Source organism: Bos indicus x Bos taurus, chromosome 22 (assembly GCF_003369695.1).
Source record: "Bos indicus x Bos taurus breed Angus x Brahman F1 hybrid chromosome 22, Bos_hybrid_MaternalHap_v2.0, whole genome shotgun sequence".
Classification (NCBI taxonomy): Eukaryota; Metazoa; Chordata; class Mammalia; order Artiodactyla; family Bovidae; genus Bos; species Bos indicus x Bos taurus.
Genome location: NC_040097.1, coordinates 25,001,447 through 25,022,306, shown reverse-complemented (window position 1 = coordinate 25,022,306; position 20,860 = coordinate 25,001,447). Strand labels below are relative to the sequence as shown.

The 20,860-nt window shown below is 40.8% G+C and overlaps 1 protein-coding gene across 21 annotated transcripts in view; it reads left to right on the top strand.

The window, feature by feature from the left end:
• Positions 1–20,860, top strand: part of MAGI1 (membrane associated guanylate kinase, WW and PDZ domain containing 1) — a 639,211-nt gene that overhangs the window by 391,434 nt on the left and 226,917 nt on the right. The window contains exon 1 of one of the 21 annotated variants that reach the window (XM_027523593.1): positions 13,268–13,639. The exons of 18 other annotated variants lie outside the window; for them this stretch is intronic. The gene's annotated coding sequence lies outside the window, so the exon portion shown is untranslated. Of the gene's footprint in view, positions 1–13,267; positions 13,640–20,860 lie in introns of those variants that run through there. 2 more of the 21 variants (XM_027523594.1, XM_027523591.1) reach the window with 2 other exon arrangements.

Below are 20,860 nucleotides of genomic sequence, written 5' to 3'. Positions count from 1 at the left end.
GCAATGCGGGAGACCTGGGTTTGATCCATGGGTTGGGAAGATCTCCCAGAGAAGGGAAAAGCTACCCACTCCAGTATTCTGGCCTGAAGAATTCCAAGGACCGCATAGTCCATGGAGTCACAAAGAGTGGGACACAACTGAGCGACTTTCTAAAACCAGTTTGAACATCTGGAAGTTCACGGTTCACGTATTGCTGAAGCCTGGCTTGGAGAATTTTGAGCATTACTTTACTAGCATGTGAGATGAGTGCAATTGTGCGGTAGTTTGAGCATTCTTTGGCATTGCCTTTCTTTGGGATTCGAATGAAAACTGACCTTTTCCAGTCCTGTGGCCACTGCTGAGTTTTCCAAATTTGCTGGCATATTGAGGGCAGCACTTTCACAGCATCATCTTTCAGGATTTGAAATAGCTCCACTGGAATTCCATCACCTCCACTAGCTTTGTTTGTAGTGAAGCTTTCTAAGGCCCACTTGACTTCACATTCCAGGATGTCTGGCTCTAGGTCAGTGATCACACCATCGTGATTATCTGGGTCGTGAAGATCTTTTTTGTACAGTTCTTCTGTGTATTCTTGCCACCTCTTAATATGTTCTGTTTCTGTTAGGTCCATACCATTTCTGTCCTTTATCGAGCCCATCTTTCCATGAAATGTCCCCAGGTATCTCTGATTTTCTTGAAGAGATCTCTAGTCTTCCCCATTCTGTTGTTTTCCTCTATTTCTTTGCACTGATCGCTGAGGAAGGCTTTCTTATCTCTCCTTGCTATTCTTTGAAACTCTGCATTCAGATGCTTATATCTTTCCTTTTCTCCTTTGCTTTTCGCTTCTCTTCTTTTCACAGCTATTTGTAAGGCCTCCCCAGCCATTTTGCTTTTTTGCATTTCTTTTCCATGGGGATGGTCTTGATCCCTGTCTCCTGTACAGTGTCAGGAACCTCTGTCCATAGTTCATCAGGCACTCTGTCTATCAGATCTAGTCCCTTAAATCTATTTCTCACTTCCACTGTATAATCATAAGGGATTTGATTTAGGTCATACCTGAATGGTCTAGTGGTTTTCCCCACTTTCTTCAATTTAAGTCTGAATTTGGCAATAAGGAGTTCATGATCTGAGCCACAGTCAGCTCCTGGTCTTGTTTTTGCTCCATCTTTGGCTCCAAAGAATATAACCAGTCTGATTTCAGAGGAACCAGAGATCAAATTGCCAACATCTGCTGGATCATGGAAAAAGCAAGAGAGTTCCAGAAAAACATCTATTTCTGCTTTATTGACTATGCCAAAGCCTTTGACTGTGTGGATCACAGTAAACTGTGGAAAATTCTGAAAGAGATGGGAATACCAGACCATCTGACCTGCCTCTTGAGAAACCTATATGCAGGTCAGGAAGCAACAGTTAGAACTGGACAGGAAACAACTGAGTGGTTCCAAATAGGAAAAGGAATACGTCAAGGCTGTATATTGTCACCCTGCTTATTTAAATTATATGCAGAGTACATCATGAGAAATGCTGGGCTTGAAGAAGCATCCTATAAAACCATCCTATAAAAGAAACATCCTATAAAACCATCAGATGCACTGAAATTTGGCCTAAAATCTGATGGTTTGGTGCATGACTGTAAATAAGTCTGAGGATCTACATGTTTTTGCCCTAGTGAATAGAAGTTTGTGACTAATAGAGGTTCTGTTGAATTTCAAGTTTGCTGCTTAATGGGGTCCTCCCATGCAGGCCACCTGCTAGAAGGTAGGCATTCAGCTTCCTCCATTACACTGGAATCAGACACCCCGTGCAAATCCACCATCATCTGGGATCCTTTGGAAGAATTTCGTACCTTCCGACTGTAGATGTGGATGATTTGCAGAAGCAAACTGTTCGGTTCAGTTCAGTTCAGTCGCTCAGTCGTGTCCGACTCTTTGCGACCCCATGAATCGCAGTACGCCAGGCCTCCCTGTCCATCACCAACTCCTGGAGTTCACTCAGACTCACGTCCATCGAGTCGTGATGCCATCCAGCCATCTCATCCTCTGTCGTCCCCTTCTCCTCCTGCCCCCAATCCCTCCCAGCATCAGAGTCTTTTCCAGTGAGTCAACTCTTCGCATGAGGTGGCCAAAGTACTGGAGTTTCAGCTTTAGCATCATTCCTTCCAAAGAAATCCCAGGGCTGATCTCCTTCAGAATGGACTGGTTGGATCTCCTTGCAGTCCAAGGGACTCTCAAGAGTCTTCTCCAACACCACAGTTCAAAAGCATCAATTCTTCGGTGCTCAGCTTTCTTCACAGTCCAACTCTCACATCCATACATGACCACAGGAAGAAACCATAGCCTTGACTAGACGGACATTTGTTGGCAAATAAATGTCTCTGCTTTTGAATATGCTATCTAGGTTAGTCATAACTTTCCTTCCAAGGAGTAAGCGTCTTTTAATTTCATGGCTGCAATCACCATCTGCAGTGATTTTGGAGCCCCAAAAAATAAAGTCAGCCACTGTTTCCACTGTTTCCCATCTACTTCTAATGAAGTGATGGGACCGGATATCATGATCTTTGTTTTCTGAATGTTGAGCTTTAAGCCAACTTTTTCACTCTCCTCTTTCACTTTCATCAAGAGGCTTTTTAGTTGCTCTTCACTTTCTGCCATAAGGGTGGTGCCATCTGCATATCTGAGGTTATTGATATTTCTCCTGGCAATCTTGATTCCAGCTTGTGCTTCTTCCAGCCCAGGGTTTCTCATGATGTACTCTGCATAGAAGTTAAATAAGCAGGGTGACAATATACAGCCTTGACATACTCCTTTTCCTGTTTGGAACCAGTCTGTTGTTCCATGTCCAGTTCTAACTGTTGCTTCCTGACCTGCATACAGATTTCTCAAGAGGCAGGTCAGGTGGTCTGGTATTCCCATCTCTTTCAGAATTTTCCACAGTTTATTGTGATCCACACAGTCAAAGTTGTCTGGGGAGGCCTTACAAATAGCTGTGAAAAGAAGAGAAGCCAAAAGCAAAGGAGAAAAGGAAAGATATAAGCATCTGAATGCAGAGTTCCAAAGAATAGCAAGAAGAGATAAGAAAGCAAGCTATTAGATACAACTAAAAAAATGATATCTTTAGAGAACATGGAGCAGTTAAAAAAAATAATTTGATATAATACTTGCTGTTGTGTTCTGAATTCATGTCGTATACTTCAGGGGCCTGGCCTGCCATGACCTGTCAGCCTTCTTTCTCCTTTCCTCTGTTCTTTCCTTCCTTCCATTGTCCTTCCCACCCTCCATTTCCTACCCCCTCTTTCTTTTCTTTCCTTCTACCACAAACTGTCTTATTTCTTCCCCTTGTTCCAATCTCTGGCAGTAGAGCAGTCCATAGCCATTATTGGAGCTATGTGTACATGGGTTCTAACAGAGACCCTAAAAAAAAAGTTAAGGTAGAAAACAAATAAAACATCTATAATAAATTATATAAATCCTAAATTCATAGCTCGCTGAATTTTTGTGCACATTCACGTTCATACCCCCACCCCCATGTCTATGCAACCATTATGCAGATCAACATGGAGAGCACTGAGCGTTCCAGCAGGTCCCTCATGTCTCCTCTGATGATTGTGACTTAAGTGCCCTGGATTGTTTGGTCTGTTGTTGACTTTCATAGAAACAGAATCATACAATGTGTATTATTTTGTTCTAACTCCTTTTTCTTCCTTATTGTTTGCTTTTAACAGCAGCAGTAGTTTGGGTTTTTGTTGTTTTTGTGCTGAGTCTTGCATTGTGTGACTATACCACCATCTTTATCCATTTTTCTGTTGATTTAAACTGTCTCCCAGTTTTAGCTTACTTACTGCTGGGAACACTCTTATGTAAGGGGATGTGTGTACTCATTTCACACCCAGAATTGTTGGCATATGTGTAGGCATATGCAGCCATAAGCAGTTCCCTGTAACAGAGATCGTCACACAGTTTCCAAAGTGATTGTTCCGATTTGCACCAGTACTTCCATGCATGAGAGCTCCAGTTGCTCCTCATCCTCGCTGACATTTCCTATTGTCAGTCTTTTAGATTTTTCATCCTCCTGGTAGATGTGCCATGGTATTTCATTATCATTTGAATTTTCATTTTTTTTAAAAATATATAATGATATTAAGCACATTTTCAAATGTTTATTGTCTACTTGGGGACCTTCTTTTGTGAAATACAATTGAAATCCTTTCCCATTTTTCTTTTTAATTGGGTAGTTTGTCTTTTTATTGCTGATTGGTAGAAGAAGCTGGGTTTTAAACCCTGACTCTGCTGCTTATTAGATGTGCTTGGAAAGGTTGCCTCACCTTTTTGAGTTTCATCTATAGGATCGGGCCAGTAACACCTATTTTATAGGTTGAGGTGAGAGTGACTTGAAGAATTGTATGTCAATTTCTAGTAATATACATTAGTATGCCTGTGTTTCCAAGCACAGAAAAGGCATGGGTGACTTATACCTAAACTGAAAAAAAGTCTGTTCTGCTATCAGGTGAACAGCCTATTGAGATATTTTAAATACCTTTCTTTTTCTTTCCCAATATTCTCTTCTGTTTTTTATACTTACATAACAAAAGGGAAGACAGTGCCCATGTGCATAATACACTATAGGCCAAAGTGACTTATCTCCTACAAAAGAACACTGGAAGTTGTATCTGTTCTCCTAAGAAGTCTGTGCTTGCAACTGGGACAAGTGAGAACCAAGAGAGTTTCTGAAAAGGAGAGAATAAGATAAAATGCAGATGTAGGACCCAATTAAAGAAATCTGCCTGCCCCGGGTAGTGGTGGGAAGCATGTCTTTTATTTCCTTTTTCTTCCTAGTCAGCCAGTTTCTTGAGACTTTGCTTTCTCATTTGCAAAATAGGAATAACAATACTTTTCTTAAAGGGTGATTCAGGTGGCCTGGAGCCATCTTGATCTCCTGTAAGCACTTCACATCTGGACAATGCGGGGATGGTTCATGGGCTTGGTGATTGTGCTGGCCATGATGGGGATAGTGGTGATGGTATTAAAGATACTGAAGGGACGACTTATGTTAGCAGACTTGTTTACAGCCCACGTGAAAGGCTGTTTTGGGGCAGACAATAGCAGTTTCAGGAAGTAGGTGGGAAGGCTAGAAAAGAGCAAAGAATCCTCTGTTCTGAGAGGAATTAGCATAGGTTGCCCATTTGTACACCAGATTTGTGTGTGTTGAAGATGACCTGGGCATCCCAAACCATATTACAGTGATAGATTATTTATTCCTAAAAATATCAAAATCAGAATATCCTAATGGTATAGGCAGTTATTGAAACTCGCCTTGAATACCTGTGTCAACATTGAGCAGACCTTATTTCAAGGGAACTTCCTGGAAAATCAGTCCTCTTCAGTTTTCAGGATGCTGAAGAGGCACAGGGTTGTGACTGCTTAGTCAACATGAGCTTCGGTTGTGGATGGAACTGGTTTGACTCACCACCCCTCCACTCTGTGGGTCTGTGATCTCAGATAAATTACTTGCCTGAGATTTCCTAGTTTATAAAATTGGGACAGTAGTATCATCCCAATAGAACTGTGGTGAGAGTTATGTGACATAAGACATAAGAAGCACCAAGAGAGGTCCTGGCAAGTAATAGTTGCTCAAACTGCAGAAATATATTCATGTATCTGATGAGTAGATGTGCATGCTTTATTTCTATGACAACTGTTTAGTGAGCAGAGTGGAGTGGTGCAGAGGAGGACGAAAGGGTCTTTTGATGTAACTACTCTGCTGTACAAGAGGACTTGCTAGACCTCATCTCTGGGTTGTGGACAAAAATGGGCTTTCTTTTTTTAAAAAAAAAAAAAAAAAAAAGGCTTTCTTGCAAGGTTTGGTCTCTATAATTCTTCCACTATAATGTTTGATGTTAGAGCAATTACCATTGAGAAAAGTCTACCGTATAACTCACCTACTATCGAGGAGGCCATGTTGGACAATTTATACATAAGGCCCACTGATAGGTACTTTCAAATGCTGCATAGTGTAAGCTTAATTTATTTTCTCCTCCTCATTAACTCTGATCTGCTGAAAGCCCTTCAGCAGACTCTAAAGGTAGGATAGGCACCCTGCAAAGGACTAGTTGGCCTCCAAGGGCTAGTTTTTCTTTTATTGCCAGCTCTTGGGCTCTCCATCTCTGAGTCATTGCATATCTGCAAGAAGATAAGCACTCCCTGCAGTGGTGCATGGTCCCCAAGAAGCACAGTTGTCTTCCACAACAGACTCTCTGCAAAGTATCGAATCTGTATTTCATGCCCCCTTTACTCATTCACTGTGACAGATTTATTCAGAAGCCTTTTTGGCTGGTATATGAATGTAGTGAAAGGTTCTAACATGCACATGGTGAATATACTCTTGGGAGTCCTAATTTGTATCCTGAAGGCAGCAGGAGTCAAAAGACACAAAGATGATACTGTAGGTTCAATGTAAGTTTCGCAGTTTAAAGGAGGGAGAGATGTGGTCTTGTAAAGCAGGTCATTTGTAGAGAAATCTGGTCATAAAAATGTAAAGAGTCAGTTTTGACACCATCCTTTGTGCAGTTAAAGTCTGAAGTTCCTGAAACTTTGATCTTTGATAGCACCATTGCAGGATCCTTCTCCTATTAATTATCTTAAATTGTGTATTTTCATTGCATGAGCCATTTTCTTGTGTAATAGCTGGAAGCCTGATTTTTTTTTTTTTTTTTTTTTTTTGCATTTTTTTGGAAAACCTGTAAAAAATCTCGTTTGAGTCCCATCCAAGAATATGATCATCTTTCACACCTTGAAGAGAAGTAATGCTAGAATTATGCCACTTTAATGTAAATGTTCAATGTCTATCCTATTTCCATTTCTTGTTGAAATTTACAGCCATAAGAATTCTATATATTTCCCCTTTGCTATTTGGCTCCTCCGTTGACTAACAAAAGCCAGAAAATTGTCAGTGGAGTTTTTGCTTCATAAAGGGTCTCTTCCTCACACTTCCGTGGAAATTTGAGTTAAATATCCAGCTGGAAAATACCATCTCAAGTTGATCTATATATTTTTTAATGCTGGAAATCCAAGTTTATTATAAGGAAAATACCCATTTCTTTGGGTACGTAAATACTCAAAGCTAAGTGATATGTCATTTGTCTTTGACATATGAAAGTTGTTATCTTTCATCCATAAGTCATGAAAAAACATGAACAATATAAACTCCAGTATCACTCTTATAAGTTGATCTTATATTCAGGCCCCTTGGTCACTTTAAAAAGCATCAGATATAATGAGATGCTTCTGATTTCCTTCCTAACCAATGCTGTTTTCCTTAATAACCAAAATATTTGTTATTTCTTATAATTAATGTCCATATCTGATTAAATATCATTTTCCAAACCGAACTTGGCTACAGAATCTAAACAACACAGATTAAATTATCATCATTTGAAGAATATTTTTCATTTTTATCAGCATCTCACTTGGTTAGGTAGCACCATTATTTCTTGATTCTCAGACAGTAAGAAATCAATATTTTTTTCTGTGATTGGCTGTTGTCGAACACAGATGTAGATGTTTATTGTGGTAGTTTTCTTTTTTTCTGGAAAGCTGTTAATTCAAAGATGTATTTTATAATTAATGATATCTTAGAACTAAGAAAATTTTGGTATTATAAAAATTACCAGGCTACTGCTTTAACGTTCTGGTCAGGCTTGCAAATCCAGCATTCAGAGACTATTTATTTAGTTCCTTAGGGATTTTTGCCTGCAATTAGAATACATTGCCATAAGGTGGCAATAATGGTACCCTCTTATCTACCCTCCATGTTCCAGTCAGAGAGACAGAAAATTTAGTCTCCAGTGAACACTTTAATTTTTTTTCACTTCAAATTCCTTTTCCTATTATGTAAGTGATGCATCTCAATTTTTTCATTAAAACAAAAGCATCACAATGACTGTCAGCATCCTCTGTGACCATCCCACCCTCATGCTGTTTTCTTTTGTTTTCCCCAAAGGCAACCACAGATCACCATTTAGAATTGTCCTCTGGGATAGTTTCCTAATCATTCATAAATATATATACAAATCCACAGAAAATGGATAATACATAGTTGTGTGTGTGTGTTGATTACCATAAAGGGTACCACATTCTTCTTTGAAAGTCTTTATAAAATCTGCCCATAAAGCATCCTGGCCTGGGACATGTTTTTTCCCTTATAAATGCTAGGAAAAGGGAACAAGGAGATAATTCTTTAACATCATTTCATTTTAGTTAAAGCCATTGTTCTACTTAGGATTCCTATTGCTTCTTGAGGTAGTTCCATTAATTTATTGCCCTGGAAAATGATCTGTTCCTACTAGATTTTGAAATTAAACTGGTATAAAGCTGTACATGGTATTCTCTTACACATGAAAATAAATCTCTTTTATCTATTTTTAATGCCACCTCTTTTGTGCTAAAGTTGATTTTTTTTTTTTTTTGAGTGTGTGTCATTTCTCCTCCCCACTCCATACCCATCCATGGTCATAATTGCCAAAGGCTTTTCAGTTTTATTAATCCTATAATAAAACAGCTTTTTTTTTTTTTTCCTCTTGATTTTTTTTCTTTGTTGCCTCCAGTTACCTATCTATATTTCCACCTTAATTTCATTATTCCTTCTTTCTACATTTTTAGAACAACTTTATGGAAATATAATTCACATACTATGTAGTTTACCCGCTTTTCAAAAATTCAGTGTTTTTTAGTATATTCACAAGGTTGTGAGGGTATCACCATAATCAAATTTTAGGGTGTTTTAATCTTCCCCACACGGAATCCTTGACTAATTAACAGTTATGCCCCATTTCCTCCCAAATCCCAAAGCTTTAGGTAACTATAATACTTGTCTATTCTCCGTCTATAAATTTGCCTGCTCTTGGACATTTCATATCAATGTCTTCCATAGTGCAGCATTTTGTGTCTAGTTTCTTTAACTTAGCACAATGTTTTCAAGGTTCATCCAAGTTGCAGCATCTATCAGTACTTAATTCCTTTTTATTGCTGAGTAATATCCCATTGTACGGATACACCACATTTATGAATTCATTTGTTAGTTGATGGACCTTTGGTTTATTTCCTCTTTGGGTTGTTATGAATAATGTTGCTAGCAACATTCAATTAAAAGTTTTATGTAGAAGTAGTTTTAATTTCTCTTGGCCATAGATCTAGGAATAGAGTTGCTGAGTTTTCAATGATAGCCACCCAAGTGAGTTTGAAGTGGTATCTCGTCTTGGTTTTGACTGACATTTCCCTAATGACTAATGATGTTGTACTTCTAACATGCTTATTGGCCACCTGTGTTTTGTCTTTGGAGAAATATCTAAGTACTTTCTCTTTTTTTAATTGGGCTATTTGTCTTTATTGTTAAGTTGGAGGGATTCTTTGTACAGTCTAGATGCAAGTCTCTTATCAGGTATATGATTCACAACTATCCTCTTCCATTTTGTGGATTGTCATTAAAAAAAAAAATGTTGGACTATAGTTGATTTATAATGTTGTGTTAGTTTCAGATATGCAGCAGAGTGAATCTGTTATACGTGTACATATATCCTCCATAGATTGTCATTTCACATTATTGGTAATATTGTTCTTAGCACAAAACTTAGATTTTGATGTAGTATAACCTACCTATTTTTTCTTTTGTGACTTGTGCTTTTGTTGTCATTATCTAATGCAAATTTACTCCTGTGTTTTCTTCTAAGAGCAGTATAGTTTTAGGTCTTACACTTAGGCCTGTGATTCATTTTGAGTTACTTTTCATGTACAGTATGAGGTGGGTTTCCAACTTGATTCATTTGTATGTGGATATTCAATTGTCTCAACTCAAATTTTCTTTGGCTTCTTTTAAAAATTCATTTCATTTTTATTTTATAGCTTCATGAGTATAAAGCATAAGACATTAATTTTCTGTCTCTCTTGTTCTCTAATAAATGCATTTAAAGCTATAATTTCCTTCTATTTAGGAATCTAGGTACATCCCACAGATTTTATTGTTATTATTGATAATTTTTCTTCTTTTTCTATTAATTTTTTTCTGTTTTTGTTGCATTTTACTCCACAAAGGTAGCCTGTATTATTAATGTCACATAAAAAAATCAATATAATTTTATCCAAAGTATATTTCTGTTAAAAAATAAAGTTTTTTTCAACTCTATCATGTACTACTTATTACATGCAAATGCTGTGTACTTGGTATGTGCTAATACATATTTATGGGAAGACATATGTAGAGCAACCTAAATGTTAGAAGTGATTGATGTCACAGTAATAACACTTACTAAGTACTTTTCTCTGCCCCAGCCACTCATATAAGTGCCTTGCCCAGTATGTACTCAGTCTTTGTAACAATCCTGTGAGGCAGGAATGCTTTATTCCCACTTTATAGGTGAGAAAGTGAAGGTGTAGCAAGGTGATGTCTCTTACCCAATGATTCATACCAAGAGAGAGCCAGAGGTGGGTTTTCAACCCAGCTAGTCTGGCCCCAAATGCCACTCTGATAATTACTACATTCTATCGCCTCCTAAGTGGTCACTTTCCCACATTTAATTGGTCTGATTTATAATTATTTCTGTAATTGCTTTGAACACAGTCAGTGGAGGAAATTCTTGGCCCTTTTCTTTCCGTTGTTAGTTAAATATTGTCATAAAGGCATATCTACATTTCGCTATAACTCTGAACTGTGCTGTGGAGACACTGCATAGCTCACCCTTAAGTTTCAGAAGTTAGACATCCAGGAAGAAAGGCTAGTTCAGGACCTACTGGTTTTCATTTGTGTGTGTGTGTGACAAAAAGAAACTCAGAAGAAATGCAGTGAAGCATCTCTCCTGGCTTATGCTGGAGACCACACAAGCTCAGAGAGCCAGTTTTTGAGATCAAGTGTGTACTCTGATAAAAACCAAGTAGATTTTCATGGAATCTTTTCCTTGTGCTTCATTAGACATAGAGAAACCTGGTTTTTGGAGCTCTGATTGAAAATAATTTGTTATTGTTAGGGACATTTCCAAACCAAATGAGGGCTATTTTTCTCCCCCTATTGAAGATTGGAAAGCTACATCCTTGAATACTTATTGAATAAAAGTTCCCTTCTTTCTTTCATAAGGAGAATGGCTTTTGTATTTTTGTTCCCATCAGTGCAGTCTCTAAGCAGATTCCTTGCAAAAGAGCAATTTAATTTGTACTGCACAATCATTTTCTTGTGGAAAACTAATAATACACAAATTCCATTTTTCAGCATTGGGTTGTAGCTAAAGGCTTTTAAAAGTTTTGTGTAGAATCTTCTTTCCTTTTTGTTTCTTCTTTTTTGATGATGATCAAGAGGGGAAATGATGTAAATGTTCACATGTTTTATGTACATGATTGATAAAGAAACCATCCCCTTAAGTTTTTATTGTTTCTTGCAAACCAAAAATGTAATCTAATACTCCTCATTCACCTCTCAAGGCCTTTCCAGCTTCCTCAAAGTAGATGTGAGTCAAGAATGAAGCAGATGAAACTGCTTTTTCTTCCAGGGTATCTGTTTCTGACCAGGTGACATCCAGGGTGCTGCTGTGTACCTTTTGCTAAGCCTGGGGAGCTGTCCCAGTTTGTAGGTGTCCACAGAAGCAGAGGATGGAGGTTTTCATGTTGTGAGGACTCTTTACATAGAGATAAAGTCATAATAATCGTAGGTGACATTTAGTGAGCACCGTTTTTTTGTGTGGTGAACTGTGCCAGGCACTTGGTATATATTATCCAACAAGTAGATAGTTTTAGTACCTTTTACATGTGGAGAAAAACAGATGCAGACCTAGCAAGTAAGTTACCCTCTGCCCCACAGCAGAAAGCTAGAGAGAATAGGGAGAACCCAATGAGTGTGACTCTAGAGTTGAGGGTTTTGACCATCATGAATGACTAGAAGGACAAGGAGCTTTAGCAGTGCTGTCCGTCCACATCCCGGTTAGTCAGGGAGAAGATAGCAAGATGGATGTGCACACAGACTGTTTACTGGGTAGCAAATATCGAAGGAACACATTTTGTTTTCTCATCTGGTGCGAAATGCAACTGACGCTGCCTTCAAGGGTGAATTCTTTATTACCCTGTGATTTGAATGTCTCTGCTGCCCTCTCACCTTTCCCTCCATCATCCTGCTTTACCATCACATGAAATCTGGTCTTCTGTCCATGTTGAATATAGGTTCTGCATTGTCCTTGTCCACCCTAACCCCCAGGAATAGACATGTCCCTTGCTTCCTCCCTCCCTTTTCTTATATTCTTGTCACTTGTCCCCCTGAAATATTTCTCCTGCCCCCTTATCTCCTCCTGTCCCAACTGACTCAGGAATTTTCAGAGGCTGCTTACACAGGGCTCTGTCACACCTGGGTGAGGGGAAGGCAGGCAGTGGACTGTCTCCCTCCTTTGACAGTCTGTGGGCGTTCTCTGCCTTACAAGTGGTTTCAGCAGTTTCTAAGGACTGACCATTTGACAATAGAGGGAAAAAATGTACCTCTTTAGAGCCAGATGGCTTTCAATAAAGTTTTCTCGGTAAGGAGGGTGAGGGCCCCTAAGGAGGGGAGGGATGCCTCTTTGGAAGCAGAGGCGAGATAACACCACTAGTCTCTTAGGTTTAAAGAGTGGATTTGAATGACACAGAGATAAGCCCTAAAGAAACAGCTTGATTCTGAGCCCACTTCTGCTCTGAGTTCTTGAAGTGGCTGTTCCTTGAAAGTAGATTTCACAAATTAATATGCTAAGCTTCTCCATCCACCTCTAACTCCAGGGAAAACTATTATTTCAAACATCAGAGTTATTATCTTTGAAGTTCCCTCCAGAGTTGGGGACAAGGCAGAAGGACAGAAATGAGTCCCACCTGAAAGTGCTTGGAAGCCGGCTGCCCCTTCCTCTTGGGAAGTCAGGGTTGCATCCTTAGCCAAGAGAATCACCACCTCCCCCCGTCTTTCCTTCCCCCAGCCTTCTGCGTCTTGCAAATGGAGCAGCCTTATATCCCGCCTTTCCTTGGCCAGGGTCTCCCCCAGGACCTCACGGCGACGGGGACCTGACACGCCTGGCGGGAGAGAGAGGCCGTGCCTGCTTCGCTTGGCTCTTGGCTTCCGCCCTCTCCGCAGGTGCGGCCCTAATCCCCCTGGCCTAGATATCCGGCAGCCTCTAGGAACCCGGGCTCTGTGATGTAATGCTCTTTTTTCACACTCCCGGCTTAAATACAGATGGAAATTGTTGTCATGTGTTAGAAATGTCGCCTGTAATATAAAAGGCGCAAGCTTGGGCATCTTCGTTTCCTTCTCGCACCGTCAGCTGCTCCTGCCGCCAGCGCCTGCTTCCCTCGCAAAACCTCTCCATGGTCAGGTGGCCGAGGCGCCCCCAGCTCGCCTAGGAAGGGGTTCGGATCCCACCCCACCCCCTCAACCCCCGCCTCTCTTTACAGCCGCTGCAGAGCCGAGGACCAGCGTGGTGGGAGGCTCTTTCTGGCTCACAAAGGGAAGGATTAATCTTGGCGATTGGGCTGGGGTTTGCAGGCAAGTACAAGAGGTCCACGATCGCCCGCTCTTCGCCCCCGCCGCCCCCTGCCCACCTCTGGATTCGAACGCTCCGCTGCGGGAGGAAGCCTGGGCACAGGCAGTCGTCGGCAGAGGCGCACCGTCGCCCGAGGTTTGCGCTTGGGTTGTGGGAACATCCATGGAGGTGAAGATGCCCTGTGTGGTGTGTGGACCAGGGAGGAGGGGCGGGGAGAAACCGGGCCAGCTTGGGAGGGCCAGATGGCTGCGGCTGCGTTCTAATTCACCGGACAGGCCCGTTTGGCCCGGCAGGGCGGGCGGGAGGGGGTGGGGGGAGAAAAAAAAAATCAGGGGTCAGTGGGTAGGGAGAGGCCGGGCTCTGGAGCAGATGCCTGGCGAACAATGGGGCTTTTGAAGGGGATGCTGGAGGAAGTGTGGCGCGCGCTTTGTATCGCCTCCTCCGCATTGCAGGTTGGAATCGGGCAGCTAAATTTTAATGAAGTGCATTCCAAAGTGTGCTCGTCAGCCTGGGCTTTCGAGAGAGGGGCTCGGCTGAATGGGAACCGGCGGTGGGAGGGGGAAGGGGGCGCCGAAATGAGTTCCTGATGGATGGTAAAGGAGGAGATGAAAGCCTGCTCAGTGTGGAGGGCAGGGGAAGGGACGGGGGAAAAATCAATAGGTCCCCGTGCATATTAATAGGCTCCAGCAGGTGTTGGGAAATGTATGTTACTGCATTGTTCCGGCGCCCAGGCTGGGGTAGGCGGGGAAGAGGGTGAGCTACTTCGCCCGGGCACTGGTGGGCAAATGTCTTTGCACTTTGGAGGGCTTTGCAAGCTCCCGGGGAAATGAAAGGAGGAAAGAGCTGCCATCCCTTCCTCCCGTTTTACCCATTTTTAAAAGTAAGAGAGTACCTGCAGGTGCAGGCGGCTTTTTAAGTTTCCTGGAAATTAACATGTGTGTATCAGAGCACTGTCTTATCTAGGTAAGATATGGATGTCTGTGGGCAACCAGAAAATAGCAATCAGAATCTAGAGTCTCTGGCTTGCTGAGTGCTTGGGAGCTGAAAGGCTCTTCTCGCTGTCTGGTTCTTCTAAGTGAGTGGGCCAAGCAAGGAAGGCTGGGAGGGTTTTAGAGAGGCATGAAGGCTGGCCCTTCCCCTTCCCAAGTCGTGAGTCTGTCTGACCTGAGTGCCAGGCAACAGTGGAGTGTGCATGGAAGCTGTCATGTCGTGGTGTTGAAACACAGACTTTTGCCTGGAACACAAAGGGAATGGATTTGTGCCTGAGCCAAATTATTTGAGGGTATGTGTAGCATATTTATAAGGATTAGGAGGTATGTAGTGTCCTTTTCTCTTTCCTAGAGTTTACCGAGCTCGTGCTTTGTCAGTTGAGAATCATTGAGGAGGCTACTTACTCATGAGCGTGTGCTGACCAAAAAAGCCTTGCTGGTTTTTGTTGTGGTCTGTTTGTTTGTTTTACTATTCATCTTGAATAATTCTTCAGTGCTTTCAAAACGTTCAGACATGTTTGTTGGGGGAGCCAGTAAAACTGGAAGCTTTTGCATGAGGTCATCGTGACTTTTTCATTTTAAAAATACTTGAGAGTGGGTATGTATACAACGCAGATGAATCCATGTATATGAACTCGGTAACCCCAATAATAACATACTGTCTTTCTGGTTCTGGGAAAATACATTTCTTTAGTTGAGAAAAAGCTTGTCTTGTATCACCTGTAAGGCTATTACCTTCTAAAAATTGGTGTTTTTGATAACTTTGCAAGCGCTCAAGTATTGATTGGATATGCCTGTGGGTTCTTTTCTTGATTTAACTTGCACTGGAACTTGTCAACAAGATGCAGCTCATCAGTTGCCCATGAATTTTAGTGCTGTTGAAAGCTTTAGCAGATTAATGGTATCAACAGGGTCTTGATTCCTCCATTTCTCAACTGAGCAAACAGAAGCAGTCTGCCCTGGCCTCCCAGTGTCTTTCCTTTTACGTTTTGGAGAAGGGGATGGGCCAGAGGGAAAAGCTCCCTGCTGAGGACACTGGTCTCTACTCCTGAAGCCCACCTCACTACTCCTGGACCTCACCAAATGAAATACTGAATGTATAGGTTTGCATCCCTATGTAGTTTTTTTCGTAGGCTATATTTCTGTGGCAGCATTATAAAAAAAACAAGTTTGGGTTTTGGTATTTGAATTTGCTGTGCATGTAATAAAGATATGTGGGATCAGTTTTTTGTTCTTTTCACTTACTATAGCTCCTGAATGGATCTGTATTTCCTTTAGACTTGAGTCTTACCTGCTGGTTTGTGCTGAGCAAAAACATGGAGAGTTGTGTTTATCTTGACACCTCCCACAGGGGAGTCCAGAGCCTCACTACCTTTTAAGTTAACTGTGGTCAGAGGAGCAGTTTGTGATGGAGCCTCTGGTGTGTTTCCTAGAGCTACCAATCATGGAACTTGGGTTCTCTGAAAACTTGCAGGTAACAATTTCATTAACAGAAAGGACCACCTCAAACCAGTATATTTTTTCCGACAGCAGGACTGTTTTTGTAGTCAACAGCTGTAGCTCTTTGACATGCATAAGTGTGAAAACAGAAACGGTGCCCGTACATTAAAGGCACCACAGAAGCCATGACAATAGCTGATGTTACTAAGACTCATGTAGCAGAGGCTTCTGATGAGACACTCCTTCTCTCCCCCTTGTTTCCATTCTCTCATAGCATCTGGATGTGGGTAGAGGAGAGGAAAAAGAGGAGAGAGAGAGAGAGAATGAGACTCCCATATTCACAGAGGAGCCAATCTCCATGATTACGTGATACCAGTGATAGAAAAATTAAACTGTAATTTCTGTTTGATCCTCTGTTGTGTCACTTAAAGCAGGTGATGTAATACCAACAGAGATTGCTGATTTACTGATCCCAAGAAGTACATAGATCCATGATGCTGGCTGATTATAGAGTTGCTGTAGGGAAAAGAATTTGGGAGACACCTATAACTAAAAGTAAAAGAATTTCTAAAAGGAGAAGTAAACACAGAGATGATAGTGTTAGAAAGAGGGAAATCACAGGAATCCCTCAGCTCCCTCAAATACACAGCAAGTGTTTTTTTTTCCCCGTGTAACTATAATTTCATGGCAAAATCCAGTTAGTTTGGTGATCACCATTTTCATATTATGTTTGCTTCTTCTTTTTAAAATTGTTTTTATGTTGATAATCAGACCCCAAATATTTGACTGTAAGCACATCCCTTGCAGTCATACTGACACCCTCTGGCACCAGAAAAACTGTCAGAAAAAATTTGAGAATTCTGGTGGGAAGAAGAGAGAGCAGTGCCAACCATTAATTCAGTAACTCTTCTGATGGCTGTGTCTGACAGCCGGTCGGCTCTGGGTGACTTTTAGAGCATTATAAACACTAAGTGCAGAGATCTTGCTGGCTTGTTGGGTCTTGATGACAATTTTCGGCCCCTGGGGATCTCTGGCACAACTGATCAATTTAGGATGCTCACAGCCAGGAAAATTATGCCCAAACAGTACCTCTGAAAGAGTGTGGTATGCCGTTTTCACTGATAAACCTACTTGATATGTGGTGCCATGGTGATAAAAATTGCCACACTGAACCCATTCACTTCCCCATAGTCTATTGAGTTGATGACTGAATGTGATCTAGATACCTGTTTTTGTTTTTTGTTGATGCAGTTCTGGAGCTGCTGTTAATGATTTTTATTCTTTGTTCCAATGAGGTTGACATCCGTTAAAGTTTGAATCGACTATCAGACTTAACAGAATGGTAGAAATATTGCCTAGTATTTACTAAGATGTTTGAGAAGATTGTAAGCATGAGAGTAGAAGAGGTCTTAGAAACGAATTAATAGGCTGAAAGTTCTTGAATGAAAAGATTTTGAATGTGTTGACATTTACGTTTACCTAACCTGAAAGGACAGCAAAAAAGCATAGTGCACATAACTCTGCTTTGTGAGGCTCAGCATTTTTGTCCCTGGAGGGTTTTGCTATTCCTTTTTCTGTGTATGAGTTCTAAGCCCAACACTTAACCTATCACATGTGTTCAACAAGCAGTTGAATGAGTGGTTGCATCGAGAACGTAGACCAGTCACTGTGAAAAAGTTTGAGTTATTTCCTGGAGTGGAATTACTCAGCAAAACAGCAAAAAGCACAATTTTATCAAATGTTGTTTTAAAAATAGAAAAAGGAAACAACACTTTTTATCAAATTTAAAAACATTATTCTTTCCCACAAGCCAGTTTTTCCTGTTGTTCTATTGGAAATTTAAAAATCGTTTAGGTTTCTACTAATTGGTTAATTGATCTTAAATGCTCAGCTATTCTCTTTATTAGAGAGTCTCCTTTTTCCATGACCTGTCCCACTGTAGTTGACCTTGGGTCTGAATTATTGCACTGGGTATTCTTCGTTGCCGCCATGAATATTAGATCAGTGGGAATCTACACATTTGACAATTACCATATGAAGTAACTTGCCTATGAGACAATAAATGCCATAATTTTCAAGTTGTGGAGCAGTGCCAAAGAGAGTTGCTCTAAAAATACACAATGATTGTGAGAGAGACCTGAAAGGGAGCAAAAATGTCTAAAACGTTTTAACTCCTTATTTGGAGGCTTAATACTCTAGTTTATGGAGGCCTTTGATATTTCTTTTTGAACTGTTTCATTCATTGCTTATATTTTTACCTGGAGGTGGTCTCATATTAGAACCAATTTACTTTATAAATATTTAAGAGCCTACTATGTGCCAGACACTTCCTGAGTATTAGCACAGTGACCAAATCAGACAGTTTCCCTGCCCTCCTCGAGCTTGTATTAGAATCTGTATTAATTTAGTCCTAATAAGATCAGGGAATAGGGAATAAGGTTGAAATGATTAGTTAAAATGAAATCTTTCAGCTGTGAGAAGCTTGTTCCTAAAAATGTCTGTGGTTGGTAAAACTGAGGTTTGCTTGATTCCTTGTACAATGAAACAATGCAGTATAAAATTACACAGGAGCCTTCTTTCTCTCCTCAACTTCACTCCTCAAAAATAACTTATTTTAAAATATGTCTTTCAAATATAAAAACTATAGAAATTTGGTTTCCCTCCTTTTTTGCTTTAATATTTATACACACAACTTCTTTTCTTTTTTTTTTTAATTTCAAAGTAAATGGTTCAGTTCAGTTCAGTTCAGTCGCTCAGTCGTGTCCGACTCTTTGCGACACCATGAACCGCAGCACGCCAGGCCTCCCTGTCCATCACCAACTCCCGGAGTTCACCCAGACTCATGTCCATCGAGTCAGTGATGCCGTCCAGCCATCTCATCCTCTGTCGTCCCCTTCTCCTCCTGCCCCCAATCCCTCCCAGCATCAGAGTCTTTTCCAATGAGTCAACTCTTCACATGAGATGGCCAAAGTAATGGAGTTTCAGCTTTAGCATCATTCCTTCCAAAGAAATCCCAGGGCTGATCTCCTTCAGAATGGACTGGTTGGATCTCCTTGCAGTCCAAGGGACTCTCAAGAGTCTTCTCCAACACCACAGTTCAAAAGCATCAATTCTTCGGTGCTCAGCTTTCTTCACAGTCCAACTCTCACATCCATACATGACCACTGGAAAAACCATAGCCTTGACTAGATGGACCTTTGTTGGCAAAGTCATGTCTCTGCTTCTGGATATGCTATCTAGGTTGGTCATAACTTTCCTTCCAAGGAGTAAGCGTCTTTTAATTTCATGGCTGCAGTCACCATCTGCAGTGATTTTGGAGCCCCCAAAAATAGTCTGACACTGTTTCCACTGTTTCCCCATCTATTTCCCATGAAGTGATGGGACCGGATGCCATGATCTTCATTTTCTGAATGTTGAGTTTTAAGCCAACTTTTTCACTCTCCTCTTTCACCTTCATCAAGAGGCTTTTTAGTTCCTCTTCACTTTCTGCCATAAGGGTGGTGTCATCTGCATATCTGAGGTTATTGATATTTCTCCCGGCAATCTTGATTCCAGCTTGTCTGTTTAGTCGATAACAACTTTTTTCCCGTAGCTGAAATTGATATCTTAATATGATAAAGTAAGTATTCATACATAGTTCTTGGTAACGACTGTGGTATCCAAAGCATGACTTGAGGATTGGCATAATCTATTTAAATATTACCTGGGTAAAGAGATTTTAGATTGTTTCTGTTTGTCTTTTTTTTTTTTTTTTCAGTATTGCTAATAGTGCTGTGATAACTATCTTTGCATACTAGTAACTTGGCTTTTATTATTGTCGTTATGACTGGCCAACCTTCCACATCAGTACCTGTATGCTTACTTCATTCTTTCTAATAACTGGAACCCATATTTATCAGATGACTATTTGCTAGGGCTGGTTCATTTTCTTCTCACAAAATCATTAAGATTTTCATTCAGCAAATACTTATTAAACAACCTTCATGTGCTAGAAACTGTTCTAGGTGCTTGGGATATTATTGATCAAAAGAGATAAAGATTCTTCTTGGGGGTTTATGTTCTAGTCAGGGAAACAGACAATAAACAGTTAATGTACTCAAATAAGTAAATTATTTTGTATATTAGAAGGTGGTATGCAGGAGGGGAAGCAATGCAGAGTAACATTGTCAAGACTGTGGAAATGGGGCATGTTGTAATTTTAAACAGGGTTATCAGGGTAGACCTCTCTGGGAAAGTAGCATTTAAGCAGAAATTTGAAAGAGTGAACTGAGGGGCCATGTGTATATCTGGCTGAAGTACAGATGTCCTTTGGTGGAGGTGCAAAGGCCCTGAGACAGAAGTAGTACCTGCGTTGTGACAAGAGTGGCTGGAATAAAGAGAGCAGAGGCTAGAAATGTGGAAAGAGAGGTCAAATTGTAAGGGACAGCAGACAGGTCATGCCAAGCATTGTGGATCCTTTTAATTACTTGACTCCGAGTGCAGCGGTAGTCATTGCAGGGTCTTGATTGGGATAATGACATGTCTCAATTAACATAGGAGAAGTCTCACTTTGGTTAATGCATTAAGGATTTATGGAAGGGTAGAAGCAGGGAGCACAGCTAGGAATCTGTTATCGAAATCCTAGTGCAAGATGGTAGTGGTTAGACCAGAGTAGCAGTAGGAGTAAAGGTGGTATAAGTGGTTGGGTGATTTTGAAAGCATCCCCAAAGCAATTGCCTGATGGCTTAGATGAGGGATGTGAGAATGACTACAAAATTTTGTTTGTTTGTTTGTTTGTTTAAATGGAGCACCTTAAAAGACGGAGTTGCTCTTTACTGGATGGGGAGAGCTAGGGCTGTGTCAGAAAGTGAAAAGTGAAAGTGTTAGTCTCTAAGTCATGTCTGACCCTTTGCGATCCCGTGGACTGTAGTCTGTCACGCTGCTCTGT